General features: G+C 38.5%; 1 long non-coding RNA gene across 1 annotated transcript in view; it reads right to left on the bottom strand.

The window, feature by feature from the left end:
* LOC118498817 overlaps nucleotides 1–26956 on the bottom strand; it is an 82525-nt gene extending 55569 nt beyond the window's left edge. The window contains exons 1-2 of the long non-coding RNA XR_004901285.1: nucleotides 26609–26956; nucleotides 26424–26496 (exon numbers count right to left, since the gene is read on the bottom strand). This is a non-coding gene — a long non-coding RNA (uncharacterized LOC118498817). The remainder of the gene's footprint in view (nucleotides 1–26423; nucleotides 26497–26608) is intronic.
* Between the last annotated feature and the right edge of the window lie 484 nt (nucleotides 26957–27440).

Here is a 27440-nt window from a genome sequence, read left to right as displayed (position 1 = left end):
TTTAAACTTTAGCAAGCAGAGAGGGGTATATTTGTATGAGTCTGGGGTCTGTTGAAAATACGTCATACTGTAGGCTGACCCTGAGTTAAGCTGTTCTGTTCTGAGGGAAGTGGGGTTAGCAGGGATTGCTTGAGGAGGTAGATGGATTCACTTCCTGCTCCCTGAGGAGGATAAACTTCCTGCCCATTCTCTGAGGTCTTCTGGTCCTCAGCACAATTCAGCATCACTGGGAGATGTAAAGTGGTGGCGTAGCACAAAGAACACTACCCCCGGACTTTGGAGACCCAGTCCCACATGTGCCACTTTCAGCTATCTGAAGCTTGAAAGTCCCTTGGGTGAGTTACTTTAACCGTATGAAAACCGGGGTTAATGAATCTTCCCAAGGTTTCTTGTGAGAATTCAGTGAGGTCACTTGTGTGAAAGCCCCATACTGTAAGTACTCAAGATGTGTTCATTTTCCCCCTTTCTTGCAGCCGCTACCTTGGGACTTGGGGTCCACTTTAAACACAAGGTCACATGACTTGTTCTCCCCTCTGTCTTCTACTCCTTTCATTTATTACCTCAAAAATCTTTCCTCCAAGGCTCCCGGAGAACCTAGAGCCTATTCTCAATGTCCTGCCCTAGCTTTGCCTTGTTTTTGTATCAGCCCCTGGGGTGTGATGCTAATACTGGTATCAGTCCCATGGCCAGGACTCGGTTGCCTTGAGGCCTGCTCCCCTGACAGGCTGGGCAGGAGCTAAAGGGGCAACAGGGAGTTAGACGGGTGTGGGCTGGAGAACTCAGGTGCTCATACCCACTAGGATCCTATGTATTTGTGTTCTAGTGAGAAGCTGCGATTATTAGTAAGAAACCAGGGCAATTTTATAATGTGCTTACACTAAGTGCCTTACATTTCTTATTTATCTACAGCTCTGTGAGACAGGTATTATTATTGCCAGTATTCTTATTGTAAATGAGAAGACTGAGACACTGAGAAGTTTAGTAACTTGTTTAAAGTTATACAGCTAGTAAGAAGCTGTGGCATAGATGATGTTACATATTCATCACACTATTTTTTCTTCCTGGACAAGCAGAAAGATGGTATTTCTCAGTCTCCCTCGTGATTTAATTAGAGCTGTGTGACAGCACGTTATACAGCTAACGGAAAGGGAAGGAACTGATGTAAGTCAGCTCCAGTACTGTCTCCTCAGAGCCCCTGCAGGTTCTGCTTTTCTTTCCAGGATAGCCTTGGAAGGCACACATTAGATGGCAGAGCTGCAGGGTGAGGAGTGGTCACCCAGCCTATGGCAGACTTACGACGTTAGCAAGAACAAGTATTCTTAAAGATTTGGGGGTTAGTTGAATGACACACTGGGTTTCGGAGCCACATTGTAGGGACTCCAACATTCTAACACATTGTGCTACAGTCTCTTGATATTGACACCAATGCTGGATGTAAGACAGGGAACCCAAAGTGAAAAGTGAGGAAGAGAAAAGCTAAATATGTGCTTTGGTTATGAAGAAAGAATGCTGATTACCATTATTCAAGTGAATTACCACAAAATCATCACTCGAAAATAATGATTAACTATTGGTAAGTTTTACTTCATTTCAGAGTTGATTATGTTTAACAGGTTTGATCAATAAGTTAAAACCACACCAGTGCTTAGAGATGCATGCTTGATGACTATGGCTGCTCTAGGCATAAAGGTATGTTGATGACCTTTTTTTATATTCACAATTTTAAAAATTTAGAATAATATGGGTTACAAGTGAACAAATGTAAGAAGAACAGCATTCTAAAGTTTCTAGTCATATGGCCTTTTCTTGGGGAATATGGGCTCTCATATATTCTACTGAATTTTAAATCATAACAAGATAATATTATATAGATACTCCAGAAGCTGTTAGAAGCAATTTCAGACTTTGTTTTCAGTCATGTGTTTACTGCTAGATAGGCTAGTTTTATCAGCTAGATTACATAATCACAAATACCTGAAAGATACTATTAGTAGATTATGTTTTATACAGTACATGCCTCTAACAGAATTATAACACTCACTTGCTTGAAAAGTAAATTGACAGTAATATTCCCTCTTAGTATCAGAAAATTCAGACCTTTCTTAAGGCATTTAAACAAAAAGGCTGTATTTAATAATAGCAACCTTATAAGGCACCTTCTGTGGACATTGCTCATCTAATTTTCATCCCAGTAGCAAATGGAGGCCACAGAGAGGTTAAATAACTGGTCTGAGGTTTGCACAACTTGTAAGGGGAAGAGTCAAGACTTGAACTCAGTCAGTCTGGCTCCAGGATCTATGCTCTTTCAACACTGTTGATATGCTGCTACTTCTCAACAACACTTCTTCAGTGCTTACTGTGGGCTAGGCACTGCGGAGGCATGCTTACTACTTACTCCTCCTTGTGTCTGCAGACAACTCAACCTGACAAGTCAGTATAGACTTCCACAAACTTTATTTTGACCACATTTCAGATTCAAATCCTCAGGGTCAAAATCTTGCTGTCAGAGATATGAGAAGAAATTTGATGAGCAATTCAGTAGGCAGACTATTCCAACAAAAAGGACTTTGCAAAAAAATTGACTTCCAGTTTTGGCAAACAAAAATTATGACTAAAAATTCAGGAAAATACCAGTGTTTACAAAGATCATACCATACAACATTAATGAGTATTGTTTCCTAAGAGTCTTCTGTGGACTAGGTTCTAGGGCATAAAGTTTTACATCGTCACCATATATATATATATAAACAACTCTATGAAGTATATATTAATTATTTACTTGAATAGCAACAAATGCTGTAGTTTATAAATTAGATAATTAAGGAAAAAAGGTTGATTAAATCAAGAGTTATAAGATGCTTCTGATTTAGAGAAGATAAAATGTAAAAGAATGTACATCTTAACTCTAATGAAGTATGTTACACTCCCCAGATTACAGATGTGGAAACAAACTTCATGAGATTAAGCTGCTGAACATCACATAGTTAGCAAGTGGTGGGCTCACACTCAGGTTAGTTTGATTTGAAGCCCATGCTCATAACCATCTTTTTGATGGAATGTGTCTCAATCTGTGTTTATGCTACATGGAGTAAAATTAATACCTTTGTTGTTGTTATTGTTCAATTGAGCAATGATATGCTGCAGACTGGTAACTGAAACTTCAGTGACTTTTCAAGATTTGATCACCCAGTAAGATGCTTTACATGGGACAAAGAAGTTAGTAAAAAGAAACCAAATTCTACTTCATTTACAGCTATGTAGACAGCCTCAATGTTATAACTTTCAGGCTGATAGTTTTAATTTTTTTGTCCTGGTATTCCCTCATTTTAGCTTATAATGATAAAGAACATTTTTAAATAAAAAATAAAACCTTTGTTTCTGAAGACATTGCCTGGCCTGCTATTCAGTTCACAAACAAAATGCAATTTCTCTACTTTTAATAATTCAAGATGTTCCACAATTCCATCGTGATTTGAGATTTGAGAATGAGCAAACAGGACCACATGAAGCTTAAAGATGCATAGAACAATTTCATAAAAATGTTTTTAGCAATGAAGACACATAAGACAGAAAAACAGAAAGTTCATACATACTCAACTCAGAATCCCAGTTTATTTTCTTTTTTTTTTCCAGGAGGCAACAGCAGCTTTAAAGTTGCCTTCCTCTTATGTAGGACTGCAAACATACACAGTCCACAACTTTAGTTCCTGTTCTAAAACACTATGAGCCATTGTTTTACGACTGTCTCTTGAGGCTAAGGGCAAATGTTATTGGTAGTCTGAAAGAATAAGTTGCAACATAGGCATTTAATTTTCTTTCCTTACACTCCCTGATTAAAACAAGGTTTGCCCCATTTTCTGTTTCTCTTTTAAAAACCCTCTTTCCCCACATTAACAAAACAACAGACTGACTATAACCGTGGCATTGGCTTTGACTGCCCTAAGTTTAGATGCAACTTGGATCCATCTTTTGTTCTGTGTCCAGGCTTTGAGGCAATATTGGTTACATGGACAACATTTAACTTCTAGTTATTAAAAAATTAGTTATTCTTCAAAAAGGGTAAACTAAATGGTGATAAAGCCTACTGATTAATTATTTTAAAAAATTAGTTGATAATAGGACTTTTGGTGAAGATGGCAGCATAGGTAAATGTAGTATTTGCTTCCTCCCCAAACCACATCAAAATCACTACTACAGTACAAAAAAACCACCATTCAGAACAACCTGAAACCTATCTAAACAGAAGTCCCACAACTAGGGATTTAAAGAAGCCACAATGAAACTGGTAGAAGGGGCAGAGATGCAGAACAGGCTATTCCCACACCTACATATGGCAGATAAAAATCAGGAGGAATGTTTTGGCTTCAGAGGTCCCCTGTGAGGATTGAGGGCTCCCAGCCCAGGGTTTCTGTGCCAAGAGGAGAGGTCCCCATTAATTCTGGCTGTAAAAATGAGCAGATAGAGAGGCTGAGGGGCATAGAGATTTGTGGAGTCCCAGACAGTTCCTCTTAAAGAGCCATGCATGAACTCACTCAGACTCACTCCCTCTGAGCCCCAGCACTGGGACAGCAGCTAGAAAGTTACAGGGACATTTGCAGAGGAACTAAATTATCTGGCATCAGGGCAAGAGCTGGAGGGGCAGTTTTCTGCAAGACAAAAGTGCTGGCAGAAGCCATTGTCTCTTTTCTGAGACCTACCCCCTGCACCGCCTGCATAGGGGCACCATATTTAAACCTCCATCAAACTGACTATCACTGTTTGCCCCACACTGGTGATTACCTGAGATCTGTCCCACCCAAATTTTGAGCCCACCCAAGTTGTTTCCAATGCCTTTTCCACATGAATGGCCTGTTGCCACTCATGCTTTAGACTCCTAAAATCTCTCAAATAAGCAGCATCTGGCCTCAGCATGCCCCATACCTTATACTAAGTGGTTCCAGACCCACCACAGCTGGCCTTGGTTCACAGCTTGGCTTCTCCTGGGCACCTCCAACCCCACCACAAGACGCAGCCATCTGCAGATCATGCTAGAGCTCATGCTGGGTGGCCCTGGGCAGAAAATAGGTGGCAGTTGACCTTGGCTTCCGCTTCCTGGGAAGCCCCAGAGCTAATGCACCCAGTGGACATCTTCGGATCATGTCAAAGCACTGCCTAACCACCTTCAAAAGTGACATTCAAGAGGCGAACTCAGCAGGCACCAGTGTCCCACTGAAGTAAAGTCCTGCTCTGGGCAGTGGGCCCCTTCACAGCTGATCCTCTATGGTTGTAGCAACCAGTTGTTGCAGCCAATTAGCCTGGGGGAAATTCATCCCATTAATGTGCCAACAAAAATCAAGGCTCAACTACAACAGAAGGGTGTACACAGCCTACTCAGGAGGTACACCTGGAGTGCCCAGCTTGGATGATCAGGCAGGCTGTGCCAGTAGACCCTACAGAACATCTACTACGTAAGGCCACTGTACCAGGCCTGGGAGAGGCAGCAGTTCTACCTAGTACATGGAAACAAACATAAGGATGCTGCCAAATGAGGAGACAAAGAAACATGGCCTAAATGAAAAAACAGAACAAAATTCCAGAAAAAGAGCTAAAAAAATGGAAACAAGTAATCTACTAGATGCCAAGTTCAAAATTCTGGTTATAAGGAAGCTCAATGAACTGAGTGAGAACTTCAACAGCATAAAAAAAGTACATGGAAACTAAAAAAAGGACTAGTCAGAAATGAAAGCTACACTAACTGAAATGATGAAAAATTATAGAGAATCAACAGTAGAATAGAAGAAGCTGAAAATCAAATCAGTGATTTGGAATATAATAAAGAAAAAAAATAACCAAACAATCCAAAAAATAAAAAGAGTGTAAGGAGCCTCTGAAATAACTTTAAGCATACCAACGTTTGCATCATGGGGGTGCTGGAAGGAGGCGAGAGAGAGAGAGAGCAATAAATTGGAAACCTATTTGAAAAAATGACAGGAAACTTCCCTAACTTAGGGAAAGAAATAGATATACAGATCAAGGAAGCACAGAGAGTCCCAAACAAGATGAACCCAAAAAGGCCTACAGCAAGACACATCATAATTAATATACCAAGGGTTAAAGACAAAGAGAGCATCTTAAAAGCAGCAAGAGAAAAACAGTTACCCTACAAGGGAGTGCCTATAAGACTGTCAGCTCATTTCTCAACAGAAACTTTGCAGGCCAGAAGGGATTTGCAAGAAATATCCAAAGTGATGAAAAGCAAGACCTACAACCAAGATCACTCTGCCCAGTTTAGAATCAAAGGTCAGACAAAGACCTTCCCAGACAAGAAAAAGCTAAAGAAGTTTATTACCAGCAAACCAGTATTACATGAATGTTAAAGTCTCCTCTTTAAGAAAAAGAAAAAAAAGACCAAAAAATGAACAGTAAAATGGCATTAAATACATACCTACCAACAATTGAATCTAAGAAACAAAATAAACAAACCAGCAGAAAAGAAACAGACTCATGGATATAGAGAACGTTTTGATGGTGGCCTGATGGGAGGAGGATAGCGGGATAGATGAAAAGGTAAAAGTATTAAAAAGTACAAATTGGTTGTTACAGAACAGCTATGGGATAAAGTATAGCACAGGGAACATATCAATAATGTTCTAATAACTATGTATGGTGTCAGATGTGTGCAAGATTTATTGGGATGATCACTTAGTAAATTACGTAACGTCTAATCACTGGGGTGCATACCTGAAACTAATACAATATTATGTATCAGCTGCAGCTGAAAAATAACAAATGATTTAAATAAAGAAAAAAATAGTCACAGGGATGCAAAGTACAACATAGGAAATATAGTAAATAATGTTGTAATAACTATGTATGGTGTCAGATGAGTACTAGATTTTTGGGGGTGATCACTTCATAAGTTATAAAAATAACCACTGAGTTGTACACCTGAAACTAAGATAATATTGTACAATAAACATAATTGTAAAGTAAAATATTACTTAAAAAATTAAAAAATAAACTAAAATTAGTTGATAATAATTGAAAGAGAAAGGTACTGCTCCTTAGCAATTACTGAAATGAACAAAACATTTAAATTCACCTAACGGTTAAGCAAAATGTACAAATTCAACTTACAAAAGTGGAGATGTAGGCACTGAAAGTTATTGCAGTCATCCATGATAATATTATTATTGTTTCTGGGATATAGAAATAATATACTCTTTATTTTTAAAAACTGCCCCCCCCCCCAAATACAGACAAATAAAGAAGAAAGTGGAAAAATCCCAAATCGAACTTCTGAGATTGCCATAGTTTGGAGAGGTTAGGGAAACTGCTAGAGTGGGGGTGGTTTGGATTTAGGCCCAGCGTTAGGTATAAACCACATGCTTTTTTTTTTTTAAACCAGCATACCACATTGCTTTTCATTAGCACTTTAAACTACATCAACAAATGTACTTTAATTTGAAGAGGGCTGAACATGGAATATTCTGATAAGACTCAGCACTGACATAAACATAGCCACAAAAGAAAATGTTAAAATTTCGTACAAATAGGAAGGCTGGGCTTTGGTCCAGTTGTTCGCATGCTGGAATAAATGTCTATGGTTTGTTGGGATTACACGGCCAGTTCTAATTTGCTCAGTCTCACTGACACGAGCTTTTATATGTGCTGGATACTCTGGGAGCTACTTTACACACAACATCTCTTCCAGTTACTCTGCAAGTTGGGTATTATTGGCACCTGCTTTAAAGATGAGAAGACTAGAGCTCAGATAGGTTAGGAGACTAGTCCTGACCAATGGTGGTGCTGAGGTCCGTACCCAGCTCAGTGCACCCCAAAGCTATCTTCCTATCACTGTGATATCTGAACAATATCTGATCCTCATCCTTATGGAACTTAGAGTCCTAATAGAAGGAGAGATGATGACAGAAATAACTAGCACATAAGATAGAATACAAAAGAAGCCATCCAAAGATAAAGACAGTGTTCTGAGAATTCAAATGCTCGAGAGACAGACCTAGTGGGAGTCGGGAGTGGCAGAGGATGGATATCCAGTAAGAGCCTGGATGGGAGAAGAGACATAAATGAAGGATAGAATTTTTATAATGTGACAGGGATTGAGTGGGACAAAGGTGAACCAAAAGGAGGAAATCTGATGTGTTACCTACCTGTAGGCTTTGAGTAGGAAGTAGGGAGAGAGCAAGATAGAAAGGTGCCTTTGGCTCTACCATTGAAGATTTGAGGTCCAAGGGGAGGAGTTTGTACATAATTCACCAGGTGATGAGACTCACTTGAAAGTTTGAGTGAAGGGAGACCTTAGGAACATTAACCTGGCAGTAGTGGAGAGGAAGCAGGCCAATTCACTCAGAGTCAATACCTTCGGCTCTCAGTGACTAAGATCTGTACTATTACCCCGTTTTAAGGTTGAAGACACAGAGGCTCACAGGGGCCAAGTGGCTTGCCCAAGATCAGAATAATCAGAAGAGCCAGTACTTGAATCAAGTCTTTCCAACTCCAAAGCCCTTCTCACTGTGTCCACCACACCAAGTTGCTTCAGATGAGGCCCATGGACTGGCAGTATTCCACCTTCCCCCTTTACCAAGTCCCCCGAGAGCTCATTGGAAATGCAGACCTACTTAACCAGAATCTGCATTTTCACAGAATGATATATGCACATTAAAGTACTAAGACACATTTTCTTCCTTACAATGACCAATATAATTACTGGAAAAATCATTTAGCTGAGTAGAAATCCAGCTGTTTGGGGAGTACGTCAGGTAATTTCCTCACTGAACAGGTAAGAATCAACTAAAAAAATCCTTCTGGATTTTGTTCTCACAGGCAAACAAGTCAAGAGTTTAAAAACAAATTGTAGCCCTGGCTGCTGTGGATCAGTGGCTTGAGTACTGGTCTGCAAGCCAAAGGGTCACCAGTTCATAACATGCCTGGGTTATGGGCCAGGGTCCCTGGTTGAGCGTGTACAAGAGGTGACCACACATCAATGTTTCTCTTCCTCTCTTTCTCTCTCCCCACTCCTCTCTCTAAAGATAAATAAATAAAATCTTCTTAAAAAATTGTAACTAGCTCTGTAGCCTTAGGCAAATCACTTAACTTCTCTGAATTTTAGCTTTTTCATCTGTATAATACATAGCCTGTAAGAATCAAATGATAATGTAAGTATCCATGATAAGAGGTTGTATACCAGAAAATCATTATAAATATATGTGGTGCCATTATTAAGAGACAATGACTCATTGATATAAAATACCTTATTTCAGAAAAACAATAAGGAAGGAAGGAAGGAAGGAAGGAAGGAAGGAAGGAAGGAAGGAAGGAAGAAGGAAGGAAAGGGAGGGAGGGGGAGGGAGGGGGAGGGAGGGGGGAAATGGAGAGAAGGAGGAAGGGGGGGACTGAGTGGGGAGGAGAGGAGGAAAGAAGAGAAAGACAGAGACAGAGACAGACAGGAAGACAGAGCGAAGGAAAGAACAAACAGAAAGGCAGGGACAACACACAAAAGTTAGTCTAAGGAAAACTAGCTTCATTGAAGTAGGGGCATGAAGAACCAATGGGTAAGAAAAGCCCTAAAGAGTAAAGGAGTCTAGGGAATTTAATTTGCTTCACGCAGGTGTTTCTGAAAATACAGAGACCACACTGCACATGGAACTGGAAGGGGAACAAGGTCCTGTGTGGTCTTGGCCCCAAGTAACAAACTTGAGGTCAGTAAAGCCTTTTAAAAAATCATATATAATTAAAAGAATAAAAAACAGTTCATCTGAGAAAAAATTAGTACAAATTTTTAATCTTGGAGCAGAGAAGCTTACATAATGAGTTAATAATAGAACATTTGCTACCAATTTATTGCAGTTACCACAGAAAATTAAGATACATTAACTGATTTCAAGCATGAAATTCTTTAGCTAACCTAGACAGTGAGGGAGGTTAGACACCGAACACATTAAAAAAAGATTATGCTCTTCATCCCTAATGCTTTTGACATATATTTATTGAGGGCCTACTATTTGTAAGGCATTGTGCTAAATGCTGGGGCTACAGGGTGCATAAAACATAGTTACATCCTCAATTAGGTAATAAATCAGTATAATACAAGTTATTATATGCACAGTGAAAATTTCAAAAAAAATACTTGTAAATAAGAGGGTATGGAAGTTTGGAACCATTATGAAAGGCTTCCTGAAAAGGTATGCTACACATTTAAAATTTTTTTCTTTGGTCTTCCAAGGATCAAAGACTTGGATAAATCATCTATTGAGATTCCTTCTCATTTTACAATGCTGTGGTTATTGTTACTATACTACAAAGTATTTGACTGAATTTTAATACATTTGAGACTTAGGAAAAAACTAAAAAGTTAGGCAGCAGTAACCCTGACTTACTTTGGCATCGCTTAACTATGAAAACGTGAGTGCACCTGATATTTAAAAAGAAAGAAACATAAAAGAAAGAAAGAAAAACATAAATTAGTGTTAGTTCACACAACCGGTCAATTTATTGAGACGTTAGTGTCAGTTGAGGGTGTCGATCTGCCGGGCCCGTGCTGGCGTGGGCACAGGAAGGAAATACAGACGCGCGGAGAACTGATCAGTCAGGGGTCCCTCCCCTCCAAACTCCTGTCAACAAAATATTTCTGAGGCAGAAAAGAGGAAGTAATGGGTACAGTATAGACTATGCAGGTAGTTTATATGGATGAAGCAGTTAACATTTTTTTATATTAGTCATAGGAAAAAATCCAGAAGAAAAAAACTGCCTTCGCACACGTTGTAAGGTTTTGGCATGTTCTGTAAAAATCAATCAATATTGTAAAGGGTGCTCATTTATGAGATCTGCTAACCAATTACCTCATTTCAAGAATTGAAAACTTAATATTTGGAAAAAAGAGATTAATGATAATCAGAAAAGTCAAATTTCTCCTATTTTTGTAATTGCTCTAAGGCTCAGCAGAACTCCTTCTGATAAGTTCAGAAGAATTTAATAATATTAGGCATATTAAAGATATCTAGATGGGGGAAACCTTTAAAATTTATTAATAGAATAGAATAGAGTATTAGCCAACAATTTAAAAATGCAATTTCCCATATCTGATATATAAACTAAAAATCCTTGTGGAGGGGTATCGATAAATAAGCCCTGGTTTTGCCGAACTTCTGAAGGACATGTGCCTGTAATTGGCCTTTCTCATTTCTGTCTTGTTAACAAGTATATAAATAAGAGAAGGCTTCAGTAATTGGCTCAGAGTTACTAATGAATTAATTAACTTCAGTCTATTTTACCTAACCTTTAATAATAAGAGTCTTTTTTTTTTTTTTTGGTCTTGCAATAGGTCTGACAGACTGAAAAAAACAGACATGCAGCAAAGCTCTTGAAAATTAATGAGAAACGAGGAAAGAATCAATGTACATTCTGCTTGCAGAGAACTGACACAAAAAAGACACAATAAACCATGAACAAACACAGTCAGTTTAAAAAATAGGTTAGAAAAAGTGGGCAAATTCAATTATAGAAGTAATTAGAAGATATAGGGCAAGGCTGCCTTTTGGGACTTTGCCAGAAAACATGAATTAATATGAGTGAATAGAAAGAGCCCATGTAGTAATTAAGAAGCAATCACCTATGGCAATGCGCACCTGAAAACAGGCTGCAAACTATTAATTCAGTGATCAAAAATATTTTTAGATGATTAATATGGCAAATTTATTTTAAAAGACTAATTTCTGAGAAGATATCAAGACAATAGCACACTATTTGTTCCTCTGGCATTTATATAGCTAATTAAATTTTGTAATTTGCAACAACAGTCATTATTATCTGAAAACAGTAAAAGCAATATTTCACCTCTTTTTTTTATTAAAAAAACAGTGGTTCTAAAATCAATAAGTTAAATCTAGCTCCTGCTGTCCTGCTGTAAGTGCCTAAGCCTTGATTGTTACATTCTTTCGATGTGTATTTTTCTTATATGTTTGTGTTTCTATAATATTAAGTATTTGAATTAATGTACAACTTCTCAGAGGTTTTATATATTCCCATACCTGGGCAGGGATTCCACACACTGTTTAATTTCCACACTCTCCAATAAAAGCAGTTTAATGTACTATTTGTGCATCAAGGACTTTCTCACTTGGTCAACAGAGGTCTGTTACTTCCGAACACACTGTTCCTCCCCCGAGAATACAAAGGCATAGACCAGTTATAGTGAAGAGTGCTTTACAACACACAGAAGGCTAATGGCTTCTGAAATAGGTGATTATCAGAGCCCCGTCGAGCAGCATGAGGGTCTGACTGGTAATAAATAACCTTGCAATATGAATTATTCTATTTCCACAGTTTAAGAAAACGCTCACTTCATCTGTTGATCAGAAAAATCTAGAAAATGCTCTCTTTTTGGAAATAACAGGAAGCTACTAAAACTAATCAGTGTGTTCTCAGGGAGTGATTGAGCACCTACTAAGGGCTTAAGGCCCAAAAGTAAACCCTGAAATGCTGACCTTGTCACAAATACACACGTGTGTTTGTGTGATTCCCTTCTGAAAGTCAATGAACAGAAAGACTTTTATGGCATTCTTCAAAAATGCTAGTTTTTAATTACCAATTCGCTCATGGATTATTGCTAGTTGTGAGGTTAAGGTATAAATTGCTGATCTACAAAACAAGATTGAACTAGAAACTCATTGGGAGTCACTATTACAGAGGACCTGGAAGTAACAGATGTACAGGTATTTGAGGAAAGCAATTAAGAGATTTTGACCAGACACCAAATTAAGCAGGATCTGTTTATTCAGTTCTTTCATTAACTGTATTTATCTCATTTTCTTAAAACAAATGGGGTGCTTTTGAAAAGAAAACAGAGGAGAAGGTGGCCTCTAGCAGAGGTCCCTCATCCTCTGAGCTTGCTCCACATGGTTAGTTATCAATACTCAGGTATGGCAACAGTAAACAAACAGCTCTTGTAGCTCTATGGTGACAATGACAGAACTCCCCGAGAGGCAGGCAATTGGGAACTAGTGAAGTGAGGACAGCTTAGAGGTGTGGGGGCTGAGCGGGGCTGCCAGCTGAACAGGACCCACTCACCATGAAATGCTAACGTGTCAATGAAAGGGGAAAGCATGAATGAACCACAAAGAAGAGGAAAATGACTCAGCAAGTTGGAGATAGAACTTGGGCTCTTTGCCAAAGCAAGGTGTTCAAGGGCACGTGCCCTAACACCCAGGGTGAAAAAGGCTGTCCCCTGATTTTAGAAAGATAAAGTATTTTTGAAGAAAGAGGACAAGTGTTTTTTTTCCCTTCAGAAATAAACTTCTTTTTCTTCTTTCTTTCTTCCCTTCCAGCCATCCAACCACTATTTTCTGAGTTCTTGATTTTTTGCCTGGATTTGGGTTAGCAATGGAGAAAGCAGAGAGAGAGGGAGAGAATGGAATATAATGATAAATGAGACACCACCCATCTTTCAAAGCACCTATTCCAGGGGAAGGACAGCTGTGGGCAACTATAATAGAAGATAGTGAAATAGGTGCAAACGAGGAAAAGAGGTAAGTTTTAGTGATTGTGCAGAGCAACTGGGCAGTTAGCTGGGGGCCATAGTGTATAAAGAAAGGTTTTCGTAGTGGAGGTGGCAATTATGTCTATCTTGAAGAATAATAGGCAGAGAAGGAAGGAGGATTTCAGTTGACAGGAACTTTCTCTTACTATACTATTATCTCTAACTTCCTGTTTTTCAATTCAAGGTTATTTCACAAAGCAAGTAGACCAGACAACCATGATGTCATATGTGAGGCGTGTGTGTGTGTGTGTGTGTGTGTGTGCGCGCGCGCGCGCGTGGTGGGGGAGGGACGGCAGTGGGGTGGTGTAAGGAGAAAGATTGGTAGAATGGGGTTTTCTCCTCATATCAAACTTCTGTCTCCTCCGGGTTAGCAGTATTTTTTTTAAAGCACATTCTTCTTTTCCTCTATTTGAATGATATTTGGACCCTGTTTGGAAAATATGATCTTTCAATAGCTTCTATTTTTGTGTTAGATGACTTTGTCATTTTACCAATGATAAGTCCCTTATTTAAACTAATGGCTTGATGATTCCTGTGCATTGTACTATATTTATACATGCATCTAATTATTCCTTTATTCATTTCCTTTTTTCATTAAATAAATATTTAAATACTTGACAAATATTCTGCTAGTCATAGTTTATTCTTTCCATGTTCCTACTTGGAAATTATGCCATTCCTAATATGAAACATGAACATTATTTAAAGTGCATTCACTAAAAGATCAGACATGTGTATGGTTATATCTTATTCAGTAAGATATAACATCAAAACCAACCTTGTTTTTGACTGATACAAAGGTCAGTGGGACCATGTATACTGGCCTATTTTGTTCTTAGGGTGTGTCCAAAGGAAGACTATAGAGGTAGCCTAAGGTAACCACAACAGGCTACCTAGAAATGGATAAGGTATCAGACTGGCATGGGTCAAAAGTTTCTTACATATAAAACCAGCCTTGTTTACTAAATAGGCAAAAATCTAAGTTTCCACATCTCTCCAGAGGCTAAGAAAAGGAAAGTAACTATCATGCATGAGCATCAATTCACTCCGTGTATTTTTTTAAAGTACTCTGCTAGGGACCAGGGATATAAAAATGATTAAAACATGAGCTATGAGCCCTTAAGGAACTTACTCCCTCAAGAAGTAGATGAGTCAGATAAGTAAATCAATTACTACAGCATAGCTGTGATAAGGTATAAAAGTGCTGCCCACTGTGAGAGCACAGAGGAAGGGTATCGAAAGTAGATTGGGACACTGGGGTAACAGGATAAGATGCCAGAACTGAGTTTTTAGAAACAAGAATTTAGTTAGCTAAAAATACAGGGCCAAGCGAAGGTGATATAAAATACCATGGTGTATAAAATAGCACGATGAATTTGGGAATGTCTTTTTACAAATTTACAAAGTACTGGCTCCATATTAAAAGAAGTGTGGGTGGGATAGTTCAAGTATCCCGTATACAGACCAGGCTCTCTCTGAGGTTTTCAATTTCTTGATTCATTCCCTTTTCCCCTAACTCCTTTTCTTTTGCCCAGGGTTTCTGGAGAGAGCCGTATGGAAAGTCTAGTCTATGGATATTTCAGGATTTGAAAGCTGCTGGCCTAGAGTGTACTGATGGGGAATGTGTTCATGCTGAAGACCGAGGCAAGAGTGCAGAGAGACAGTAATGAATGAGATCACAGTATACTGTGTGTGTCTCATGAGTTGTCCACCTCTGTGGAAGTTTCTTTCTCTATGCCAATGTTCCTTTTTTCTGATTCAGAGCCTTGATAGGTAGCTTGTAGTGAAGACCTCAAGAAAAGGAATCTAGAATCTAGATAAATCTCAGGATTAGCTCTAGTGTATCACGTGTTGAAGGTGTTTATTTGGAGTGTCCATTCCTTCTATGAATTCTCTAGCTCACTCTTCCTCCTTTAGGAATCAGCCTAAATGACTTTTTTTTCTGAGAAGCTTTGCCTAATGTTCTGTATTAGGTCATGGTGTCTATTAGAATTTTTTTAGTACTTGGCAAGTTTCCTTTGCAGCACTTAATATGACTCCAATTAAATAATGAATTATATAATGAATGTGTTCACATTAGGCTTTTAAAGGAGAATGTTTGCGAGGGCAGGAACTGGGATTTATACTATTATGTTTATAATGCCTAGCAGCATTCCTGGTTCATAGCAGGTGCTCAATAAATACATTTTAAATGATTCATTTAGTCTTTATCCCAATTTCAGTGAAACTCAAAGGTAACAAACTGAAACAGAGCAGAGCTGCTGAGTAAAACCAGATCTGTAGATCCTTGAACTAAATGGAACTCCCAGGAGTATCTCAGAACTGACACTGGCTACAAGAAAGATTCAAACAACAGGACTAGGTTATCCCCTCTTATTGCTTTACCTGGCTTCTCCCCATGGCATTCTGGCTCACGGCCCCGGAATCTTCCTATTCAGCCATGTCAGAGCATCTTTACTGTGGTAATGTGTTTTCCTCAGGCTAAAGTTCCCTTCATTACTGAGTGGCAAACAAGCTGGTCGCTGTGAGGGCACTCGGGTTGAAAACACAAGAAGGCGTGGGCCTGACCTCAGGAGAGCAGCAGGCCACCACTGAGTGGCACAGTCGGAGCAGCCTTCATCTGTCTCCAGAGAACCACTGCCTGTGATTACAGCACAGGAGCATGTAATCCCCGTTAAAATGCATATCACCCTGGAAATCAACTCTTTTTAGCTGTTATCAGCCACTTTATCTTTATATGAATGAAGGATCTGAGAATAGGATTTGGCTCGGAGGGCAGAGGGCAGGACAGGCCGTTGGGCAGTGTGAGAGGAAGGGGGCCAAGGAGTGCTACTAAGCTAGGGAAGGAACAAAAATGAAACAGCTGGAACAACAGTGCCTAAGACGCAATCGGCACACAGCTATGCCTGGTGAGTGAATGAAAGATAAACTGCTTTCTTCAAATCGGTTGTGGGCCGGTCCTACCTTGGGCAGTGTTTTTAGGGAGCTAGTAATTTCTGGTTAAGGAAAAGTTTACAAAATAGGAAACAGATGGCTCCAGCTGTTTGGGGTTGATGCCAAATCCCAATTTCACTATCACACTCTAGGACTTCATACGGACAACATACAAAATGCATCTTTTCTTTTTGTTTTCTGCCACCATGAATTCAAGAGCTATTCCCATCTTCAGAAATGTTGTAAGAAGGAGTCATGCTCCATTTTCAAAGATTCCTTGTAAGCTTGAGCTTAATGCCTATGCTGGGTTCTCTTAAATATTCCCCACATTTTTTTTAAATCAAAGAAACTCCAATAGACTTAAATTGGTCATGAGAACTAGCAATGATGTTTCAAAAGAGGACAAATACCAAACTGGTGTCTGAATACTAAGATTCTTTTCTATGTCCGTGAGTATAATGCTTGCTTATACATACTAGCAAAGAACACAAAAAACTAGCATACTAATTTGATTCTCTACTTAAAGAATGGAAGATTCTTTTGACACAGGCAGCTGTCCATGAATAGCTGGGTGACCCTTGGTCAGTTTTCCATCTGCCTTAGCATAAGAAGTCCAGACTTAGAGGCACATTAGCTGTGTGACCTTGGGCAGCCTTCCTGTGTTGCTGTCTCTCAGTGTCTTCATCTGTAAAATGGAGGCACATACACCTGCCTCATGGGGTTGCAGCAAGGGTTAAGTTAGCACCTTGCCCACAAAAAATATTCTGTATTATTTTTAAAACTCTGGTCTGAATCTGTCTTTTCTGAAGAAATCTGTAGTAGCATTGGGCTCTACTATGTGCCTCTAAGGAGAGAAAACTAGAGAAAGGTTTTACTGAATCAATTTTTAAATACATTTTAAAAAAGATTTTCTTTATTTTTAGAGAGAACAAAAGATAGATAAAAAGAGAGGGAGAGAAACATCGGTTGTGTCTCTCACAACCACACTGGGGACCTGTCCCGCAACTCAGGCATGTGCCCTGACTGGGGATTGAACTGGTGACCTTTTGGTTTGCAGGCTAGTCTTCAATCCGCTGAGCCACACAAGCCAGGGCTATTGAACCAGTTTTGAGAGAATTCTGCCACCATGGAAAAGTTACCACTTCCTTTTTGTCCTTGGGTCACAGAGACACAGGCTCCAAGGATAGATGCATACATAGAAGAAGGGAGAGATTTGTATCTGGCAATCTGAGGTCCATCCCCAGTCACTGGCAGCTCTCAGAATATCAGGTTGACAAATGTAAATAACACCAATTATAATTGTATGACCACAATTTCTTAATATCTCCCTGTGCTGATCTCCCTCTTCTACACTTTTCCTTCCTTGGGGCCAGTGGTTCTTAACCTTGCTTATAAATGGAATCTCCCATGGAGCTTTAAAAAATACTGGTGCCTGGGTCCCCTTCTCAGAGATTCTGATTTCACTTGTCTGGGATATAGTCTCAGTATTGGCCTTTTCAAAAGCTCTCCAGAGGATCAAAATTGCACTTGGAACACTGGACATTTTAAAAATAATTTTGTTTTCAATGTAAAGTACAAGTTAACATATGATAATAATACAATTAATAAAAAGACAGAAATTTAGTCATGGTGCATAAAATTAACTTCATACTATTCATTGTTTAGGTATCTGAAGCTTATTTAATTCTTAGTTTAATGTAAACACACTCTGCCCCATCCTGCTCATAAATTTGAGTCTGTTGAGTTGACCTGGAGTGAGGGGCACCAGGCTGAAGGGATTAGAGCAGTATGATGCGGTCCTATCATTTGCTGAGAGAGCCCTGAGAGTCAATGTTGGTTCAGTGTCCTCTCAGATCTCAGGTCAGCTCAGGGATCTAAGGATCTCTTATCATTTATTAGCACTCCCAGTCTGGGTGCCAACTTTGCCAAGTGGGTAGTTTTGAACGCCAGTGTCATGAGACTCTAGTGTGTCACGATCAGCTGTGATTACAAAAAACGTGAAATAATCATAAAGCAAGCTCAGGGTTATCCCTGTAATAACATTGTTTTCACTCCACTTGCCTTTGGAGGCTCTGTCTTGAATGGGAGAATGTGGTAGAGTTATAGTTGATGAGGGACTGTCATTCGATATGTTTCCCTGTGGAACAAAGGTTGGGGTTTTGCAAAAACCATCCTCCCAAGTCAAACAAGCTGCTCACTGGACCTCAAGTGTGCAACATGCATCCTAATGGGGTGGAGGGGGAGCTGGACGAGGGGGCACTCTGGGATTTGGGGGGGAGAAAGGAGCTTATTTTCTTCTATTGAAGAAGGAAGCTTGTTTATAAGATCACACTTTAAGCCATCTGTGAACTAAAATGGAAAATAAAGAAGTCCTAAGTAATTCTGCCAAACTTCGCTCATCACAAAAGAAATAAGTTTATAAATATGTCGAGAATACACCTGGCTGGTGTAGCTCAGTGGACTGAGCGTGGGCTGCAAACCAAAGTGTCGCAGGTTCAATTCCCAGTCAGGGTACATGCCTGGGTTGCAGGCCATGACTCCCAGCAACCGCATATTGATGTTTCTCTCTCTCTCTCCCTCCCTTCCCTCTCTAAAAATAAATAAATAAATAACATCTTTAAAAATATATGTCGAGAGTACATACAATATTTCTAGGAAAAATAAGAACAAAAGTATTATGTATTTGTGTGGGGGGGTTCTTCTGATATTTGGAGTAATTTTGATCTGACCAGTAATTTTAATGTCTTCTACTAAAGTTGAAGGAATGGGGTACGTGATCTGGCTTTATCAACTCTTAACTAAATTTGCTAGTTGCATAGAAAGAGAAATTCCAGCTATGTAATTTAGACCAACACTTTACTTATTTATTTTTTTTCATTTTCAAGGTTCCTGAGCAGAAGGGAAAATGAGGTTTGAAGATAAGGCCCGGAGAAGGAGCAGGCCCGGGAGATGGTAACACTCAGCAAACGCTGTTGGTAGTTGCCATGGTGGTTGTGATATTGTAATACATCTCTCCTGAGAAATTTTTTCAAAGTAGTGAAGTTCAGAAGGGAACACACTACTTTGGTTTTTACGAGTATTGTGCTTAGAGTCATTTTTTTATAGTACGGAATTTTGAATGCAAAATAAAGAGGGATTTATGAAGAACTTAATATACTCAAATTGAAATCACCTGGACCTTGTTTTTAATTTTCCTTGTTTATAACAAATTACATAAGTGTTCTATGGTTTAGTGCCTTAGGTTTTTGTTTAAACATTTCAGCTTATTAGTGAGTAATATGCATGGTGTCCTTTGAGTTGAATGGACAGTGTCAAATAAATTAAAGATCTTATTTTGTTATTTTACAGTATAGTGGATCAAATCAGGCAAATGCACTTACAATATATTTTGAGGACTAGATTCCTCATGGTCATAGGGCAAGTGAAGGGAAGGACCACTTTCAGACTTCAACTCAAAGTGTGATGGCCCTATTACTACTTTTGTTACTAACTCTTAGTAACAGGGAGTTTCAGACAACTCATGTATGATAGCTCAAGAATGAGTTGCTTACCAAAAGAAAATCAGGAATCTTTTAGAGGTATTTCCCTAACCTTTCAAAGCAGACAACTACCCTGACATCCCACCACACACTGCACCAGGCTGCTTCCTGAGACAGCACTCTGCAAAGGCTAGTCTGACACATGACATTTGTCGCATTATTCAGGTTGAACAACCTATTTTCCTTTCCCTCCATCTCTAGATTTTATTTTGCACTACTGTTTACTTCACATTGTTTTTTATTTTACACTGACCCTAGCCTATTGGTGGCAGTATATAAAATCTCAATTTTTCATTCTGCAGTTAATTTCTGCCTCTGTGGTCTTAGATCCATTACTTTTTACTGAGCTTTTATATCCCTAGAGACAGCCTTGCATTTTAATAAAGTTTCCATTCCTGTAGGGCCCTCTCCCCTGAAATAGCTCCAGCTCCCCAGGGTTGCTGAAGAGTTGAGGAGAGAGCAGAGAAGCCTTTGTGGACAGTGATGCTGATGGCAGATAACTCCAGCTGTCATTACAAGATCATCCAGATAAGGGGGGACAATCAAGTAGGGCTTATGGTCCACTTGAGTTTTTCTGATTGTAAAACCAGCCATTTTTCAATTTAAATAATTTAAGGATTCCAGCTTCTCTATACTCTAAGGCTCATTTAGCCTCTTATTAGCTGTTTCTCTAGTTCAAGAGGTGGAAGGGAAGAGTGCAGATTTTTTGTTATTGCTAATTCACAGCAGTGGGTAGTGGTGTGTAAATAAAAAAATAAGCCAAACAAATTTGATGAGAAGAGAGAATAGAAATCCATATGAGTGATCATAATTGATTTTAAAGGTTAATTAAAAGGAATAAAAAGGGACAAGCACTGCATGGCCTCGCATATTATCAACAGGCAAATGACAAGAGAGGAGAATGAATTAGAAAATTGATTCCCAGCTAACTAGAAGAAGGAAGGAAACAAACACAGCTCTTAGTTTTAACTGGAAAACCCAAATTCTTTTCTAAGTCCTTTCCTCACAGTATTCAGACAAGGATCTTATCTCACATTATTCACATCACAGGAAATGCTGGGAGGGGCAGGAGGGAAACAGCAAACAACCCAGAGGACTGAGCTCAGACCCCACTTTCAGGCTCACCTGGGACCCACCAAGGACAGCAAAGGCAGTTAGAGCAGAGCTGGCCTAAGTTCTTCCTTCTGTTGCTCTTAGTTGCAAGCCTTTTTCTTCTTTTAAATCGTGCAACCTTTCCTTCTTCCCAAATCCCTGTTACCAAAAGGTCAGAACCTACAATATTAATTTTCAAGTGGTATATAGAGGAGTCCCCTGGTCACTCAGTTCCATTAAGTCCTCAAGTCACTCAGTTCCATCACTTAAACAAGAAATAAGAGAATTGTCCAATAAGAAAACAAGGATCTTCTTGAAACATTTTCTAATATTTTTGAGTAGGTATTCTAGGGCTGGGACTGTTCTGGAGAACCACGAGCTATCTATGCCCATGGGCCTGTCTTTTCCTTTGCTTGGGAGACACCTGCTCACACGAAGCCACAGATTCCCCAGCATGAAGGTCAGAACCTGGGAGAGGAAGCTGGGTAGCTAGAGATATTTTCTGACAGAGGTAGGACCCATGGTTGCCACCAAGAGTTGAATCTGATTGAGAGACACACTTGGAATTATTAGAAAGACAATGATGACATGCTGACTGTTGACCAAACAAGGTCTTCAGCTGACACTTGAAAAGAATCTTCTCACATAGAAGGTAAGTAACATCAATAGCTAAGGAGTTACAATAGGAGGGGAGACCAGAAAACATTGTTTTCTTACCTCCCCCTTTTCCTCCCTTCTCCTTCTTTACTCCTTCCTTCTTCCCTCCCTTGCTTTCTTTTCCTTCTTTTCCTTTCCAGCCTATCTTCCTCTTTCTAAGCAACAGAAGTCCATGTATAGATTAGCAGTGAATTTTAACATAGATCTAATTGCTGACGCCTAAGTACATCTCAGGAAAATATGGGCTATCTCTATTTAAAGAGCAGATTGTAGACTTCTGGACTGGTGTTCTGCTCCCCCCGCCCTTCTCTCATTTTAGAATTAGGGAAAAGAAAACAAAACAAAACAAACATAGCCTGATAAGTGATGAGTGCCAGAAACAGCTATTGTTGCTTGTGCTCCTCCTATTTATTTTTTTCTGTTTTAAAGACTAGGATTGTAAGCCCTGTAAAGTCAGAGGCCCTGGTTGATTTATTCATTACAATATTCCTAGCATTTAGCACGGTGCCTAAATATTTGTTGAGTGAATTAATGGGATGTCCATTAATATCCTATCCACAAGATGAGGATAAAGGATCGGTAAATGCAGAGCTAGTTAACATAAATAACATGAACATTATTTTATAGGTCTTTTTTTTAACTGCAAAAGTTCTGTTAGAGGAGAATTTTCTAAAATGCATTCAACAAAACATTAGCTCTAAAGAATGAAAGCAAATTTAAAAAAACAGGGAGAGCATGAACAAATAGTTTGGTATACTCAACAGTAAACAAAGTTCAAAGAGATCTTTACAATTACGATTTCTCATAGTTTTTCAACTGCAAATTTTCAGTGTGAATTTCCTAGAGAGGGAATAGCATGCTACATTTCCCAAAATTACTTGACCATTTTACTATTTAACGTGGTATAGCCATGGGAATAGTATTCTATAAAACATGTTTTGAGAAAAGTAGCATCTTAATTCAGTCCCATCCTCTTTAATTGTCTTTCTTTTAGATTTAAGTTTAAATAAGTTTTTTTCAACTGTGAAAAACACCCCCAAGCACAACCATGTGAATGTACTTAACAGTACTGAACTTTATACTTAAAATACTTCAGATGGTAAATTGGTATGCATTTTTTACCACAATTCAATGTTTAAAAATTACTCTTGAAATACCACTAAGTAATAGATGTGTCAATATATTACCTTAGGGCTGTGATAATGTCCCCAAACTTAATGGTATTGCCAAATAAAAGGCTTGATTTTGGTCAACAACATGTTACCCAGTTACATTTACCAAGTAGATACTGTATCCTCAGTAAGTATAACGATTTTCAACATAGACAATAGATCTATTTGTGTAGGTGTTTAATACTATAGCTCAGGATGATTGCACAGAAAGATCCATGACTACATAGGGAACATTTATAATAGTTTAGCAGAGTGAGTTTGGGATTAGGAGGCAAGATCAGACTACAAGAGTAAACGTTGTCACTGACTCAGCGGCCACTTGACGTAAACCCTGCTTTCCTTGTTTATAAGATGGCCTCGGTTAGTGATTTTTCTTTTTACTTTTCTCCCTTCAGCATGCACGTTTCATCTTAGGTGGAACTCTAATAGACAAAGCAGATAAAAGCAGAGATGCTCCGATCTCAAGGAGGTAAGAGGCCACTTAGCCTCCCCTCCCCCACCGGCCTGACTATCCTCAAAAAACCTATGAGCTCAAGGGAACACAGTTTGAAAATCACAAAGCTTGATAATCTTTAGGATGCGTTCCAAGTCTTACTCCTGCTGCCAGGAGTAAGACTAAGGTAGAAAAAAGTGTTTGTGTCCATATTGGAGCCCGTGAACCCCTGTAATTTTACACAGAGCCACAGGGCATCCAGCTGTTAAGGAACGTAGGACGGTGCCATACCATGTGTCTCCAGCACCTTTTGAATTTCGACATAGATTTTAGATTAAAAACTAAATTAAGAAAAATACCAGAATGTACTCTTCTCTTTCTTACTTTATGGAAACATTTCAAGATATAGATTTGACAGTGAATTAAAATTGAATGCAAATGTGGTGACTGAAAAGTTGCCATATGATTTTCTAAGACTCTCTTAGTTTTTAATGGGCAAGGTTCTGCTAAAAAAAGTGATAATTATATAAATATGTGTATTCTCTTCAAAGCACTACACTATATTATGGTTAAAAAACAATAGAAAAATGAGTGCAAAACTATTAAAAAAGAAACACTGCTTCTTGAACAGCCTTTAGAATGATGATACTGGGAAAATGCATTACTCATGACAGGGTTACAAAAGCAATATTAACCTTCTTGAAATTTAATAGCAAAGTCCGACATGTAAAAATCAGTAGCAGACATGGCAACACAACTACTTTGGTTAAGATGGTACATAGGAGAAAAGGTACTAAATAGGTACATAAGTACTAAAAGCTACATTAAGATATGATTATTAAAGAGTCCTTTAGAAGATCCAAAACATACATGCATCACAACTAACATCATGATGTATAGTGCTCTGAAGACAGCATTCTTAAAAATGAAAATCTTGCACTTTCTTTTGCTTCCATTATTTTGGGCATTGTTGCTTTTGTACTTCTTTTTGTACAGGGTGTCAGAATTAAATCTGCCCCTGGGTGTATATGTATCTTTTGGGGGCAGGCATTTGTGACAGTGACAAGCTATCAGATGCTTTCATGTACCTAATGTGTGACTGATGAGTGACTGCAATCTGTAATCAAAGAGAATGTTTCCTTTTTGCAAAAAAAAAATATAATCTATCAAAAAATAGCATAGATAATAAGTCAGGAACTCCAAAGTGGTAGTTAAAAATGCATGATGAAATAGCCTATAAAATTGTACTTACCATCAAATGTATTTCATTTACAAAATATTTGTTTCTGAAATGTACTTTGTTGCTATAGTTTATCATATAATTCATTACCTGCCTAGTCATGTAATGTTGATGTTTAAGAGATTCACATTCTAAATTTATTTTTATAATCTTAAAATATTTCATTAAAATCTCTCCTAGAGTTTTTACTTATTTTAGAGAATGTTAAACTTGGGACATTAAAAAAAATAAAGGTCAAAAGTCATAAAGGAAAATAACTGATGGTTTTGATAATGCTAATTATATATTACTGAGAATAAGGGTAGGAAAGGAAATATGAATACCAAAGGAAGATAAACATCCCAATGCTGGATTTAAAAAATAATAAAAAAAAACCTCTTAAAACGTCTTTGTACTTCACTGTCATAATTCAGAGAAATAATGAAGCCTGAATTAAAAATGTCAGTTTCTGTGAGTGTTGATAACTTGGTTCTTTGTTGGGCAAGTCAAAATGTGTCTGTTTGATAGGCAAAAATGACAGACTAAAAATGGGAGAAGTTAGATCTAAAAAAAGAAACACACACACACACACACACACACACACGATTTTTAAAAAGGTCCGTAATGTACTTGAAGGAGAAAACCTGTAGGGTAGGAGGCAATATCTTTAGGAAGTCACCGAGCAGCACTAAAAGGCAATGTCCATGGCCAATCAAAATGATTTCTGTGACTGCTGGGGCTCTCGCATCTCCGTCCTTACACTAGACTGGAAACCCTTTGTACTAATTACCAGACTGTACCAGATTTTCTGGTTCAGTTCAATCCTATAATTGACTGACAGTGCTGGGCAAGGAAGGGGAAAAATTCAGGCTCACCACTGCAAGCAGAGGGTCAGAAATGGTCTCACAGAGAGCTGGTCACAGCCTGCATTAAAAGCAGGGTTAAGCAAGCATCATCAGCACTTTCTTCTAACTCCCAGGTTAAAAAGGAAGTGAGGGCAGAAAAACAACAGTCCGCACCCGCCCTCACCTTACAGACCAATTCTTAGCATGCAACCATTTTACATAAAATGAATGGAGAAGAGCTTCAAGTGTAAATGGTAATTTGAGATGTCACTGATTTTTATTTTGCTTTTAGGAGACAGATATAGGTTTGTCTCCAAAATTCAAATAGTGCCTTCTTGCTAAAGTTAAATAATCTTTTGTTTTATTTACAGAAACTAGGAAAAACAATGCTGCTATTTTATTTTCAGGGCTAAGAAAAGCATTAAAGTGCAAGGCATATTTAGAAAGCTTATGATAAGTTACATAATTAAAGTTAAGCATTTGAAGACTCAGCACCGTAATTCTCACACCATTTGCTTATTTGTAATTCATTGATTTGGATTTACTGTGCATTTCTAGTAATAAAATGGTTGTCCATGAATCCATACTTTTTAAAATAAAAGTTTAAAAAATAATTTACATGAACTTAGAGATTATGCATTAAAGAAATAGACCACGTTGAGCCCTGGATTAAAGACGTAGATGGCTGACCATCATTTGTTATTTACTTAGAACTGTTCTCCACCCACTTTATTTCTAACCAAAAGAGCAGCTCCAGCTACACCAAACACTGAAAACACAGGTGCCAGAATCAGGGTCAAAATAGGAACTCAGGCCATTCGGTAGGCAAGTGAGAATTATGTACTATCATGTTGAGGTCAATTGACTTGAAATTTAATCACAGGTTAAGCCCCTTTTCTTTCCAGGCTAAAGAGTAAGCAACACCTGTGCCAGCAGCCGCTCACATTGCAGTTGACACAGCAGCCAGTTCAATTTTTAGTTACAAGTCAATTACTTACTGGAACAGAAAGGGAACATTTCATTCATTCCATGGATGGCCACTTTTCCGGAGAAACCTGTCAGGTTTTCTTTCTCCAAAAGAAGAAGAGAGAAGAAACAGTAAAAGTTAAAAATAAGTGATAGGCTGCAAAGTTCTAGAGCTAGGCCAGCACACTACAGCAGAGAAGTTGTGCAAATAGCTTACCTTCCAAATACTGAACAGAGCTGTCTTGTACATGAGGCCTATACCAGCTGATAAGTCCTGGGACTTTCCTCATCAGAGAATCAAAACAGGTGAAATGATAATAGGTTAGGTGATCTACACCTGAGAAGAGGGCCTGCTGACTGGATGAAAGGAGAGAGCAAATGAGTAAACTGTCTTCCCCCAGCCACGGTCAGCCCTTGTGCAAGGGGAGTTTCAAATGCACTGGCTATAGACTTTTGTCCAAAGCTGTGGTTCTTTTTTTTTTTCTTTTTTTCTTCTTTCTTTCTTTCTTTTTTTTTTCTTAGTGAAGCTAGATTAGTTCATACAAAACTCAACAATACAGCACTGAAACCCATTGTTGATATTCAACATTTTTCACATAGCGGAACAGAATAGACAATACGGTATCTAGGAAACCATGGGCTGGATTACAAACTGATGATATCTCATCCTTCTGGGGGCCTGTAATCCTTTTTATTACCTACCACAGTAAAAAAAAAATCGCTCTGTGTGGGGGAAACTCTCTCAGAATAAATCAATAACATTGCTATTCTTAGGAAAAGAGGATAAATTAAAATGAAATGTTGCTTATAACACTAAATCCCAAAGTGCCATTTGCCTTTTATGCCAGCTAATGATTTTCAAATGTATCTTAATCTTTATGTGAGTTTCCATAGGTTTAAAAAATTAAATTATCTGTAGATGTTTGCTTAATAGTATTCACAATTAATCTGGACTTTCAATTTCTTATGATAAATAGTTGGAAAGTTATTTGTTTCAAAGTGCCCAATATTGAGACTAACCCTTAAGTACAAAATAACTTTCATAAATT

This window comes from Phyllostomus discolor, chromosome 2 (genome assembly GCF_004126475.2).
Source record: "Phyllostomus discolor isolate MPI-MPIP mPhyDis1 chromosome 2, mPhyDis1.pri.v3, whole genome shotgun sequence".
In the NCBI taxonomy this organism is placed as follows: domain Eukaryota; kingdom Metazoa; phylum Chordata; class Mammalia; order Chiroptera; family Phyllostomidae; genus Phyllostomus; species Phyllostomus discolor.
This window is presented reverse-complemented; position numbering and strand designations above follow the sequence as displayed.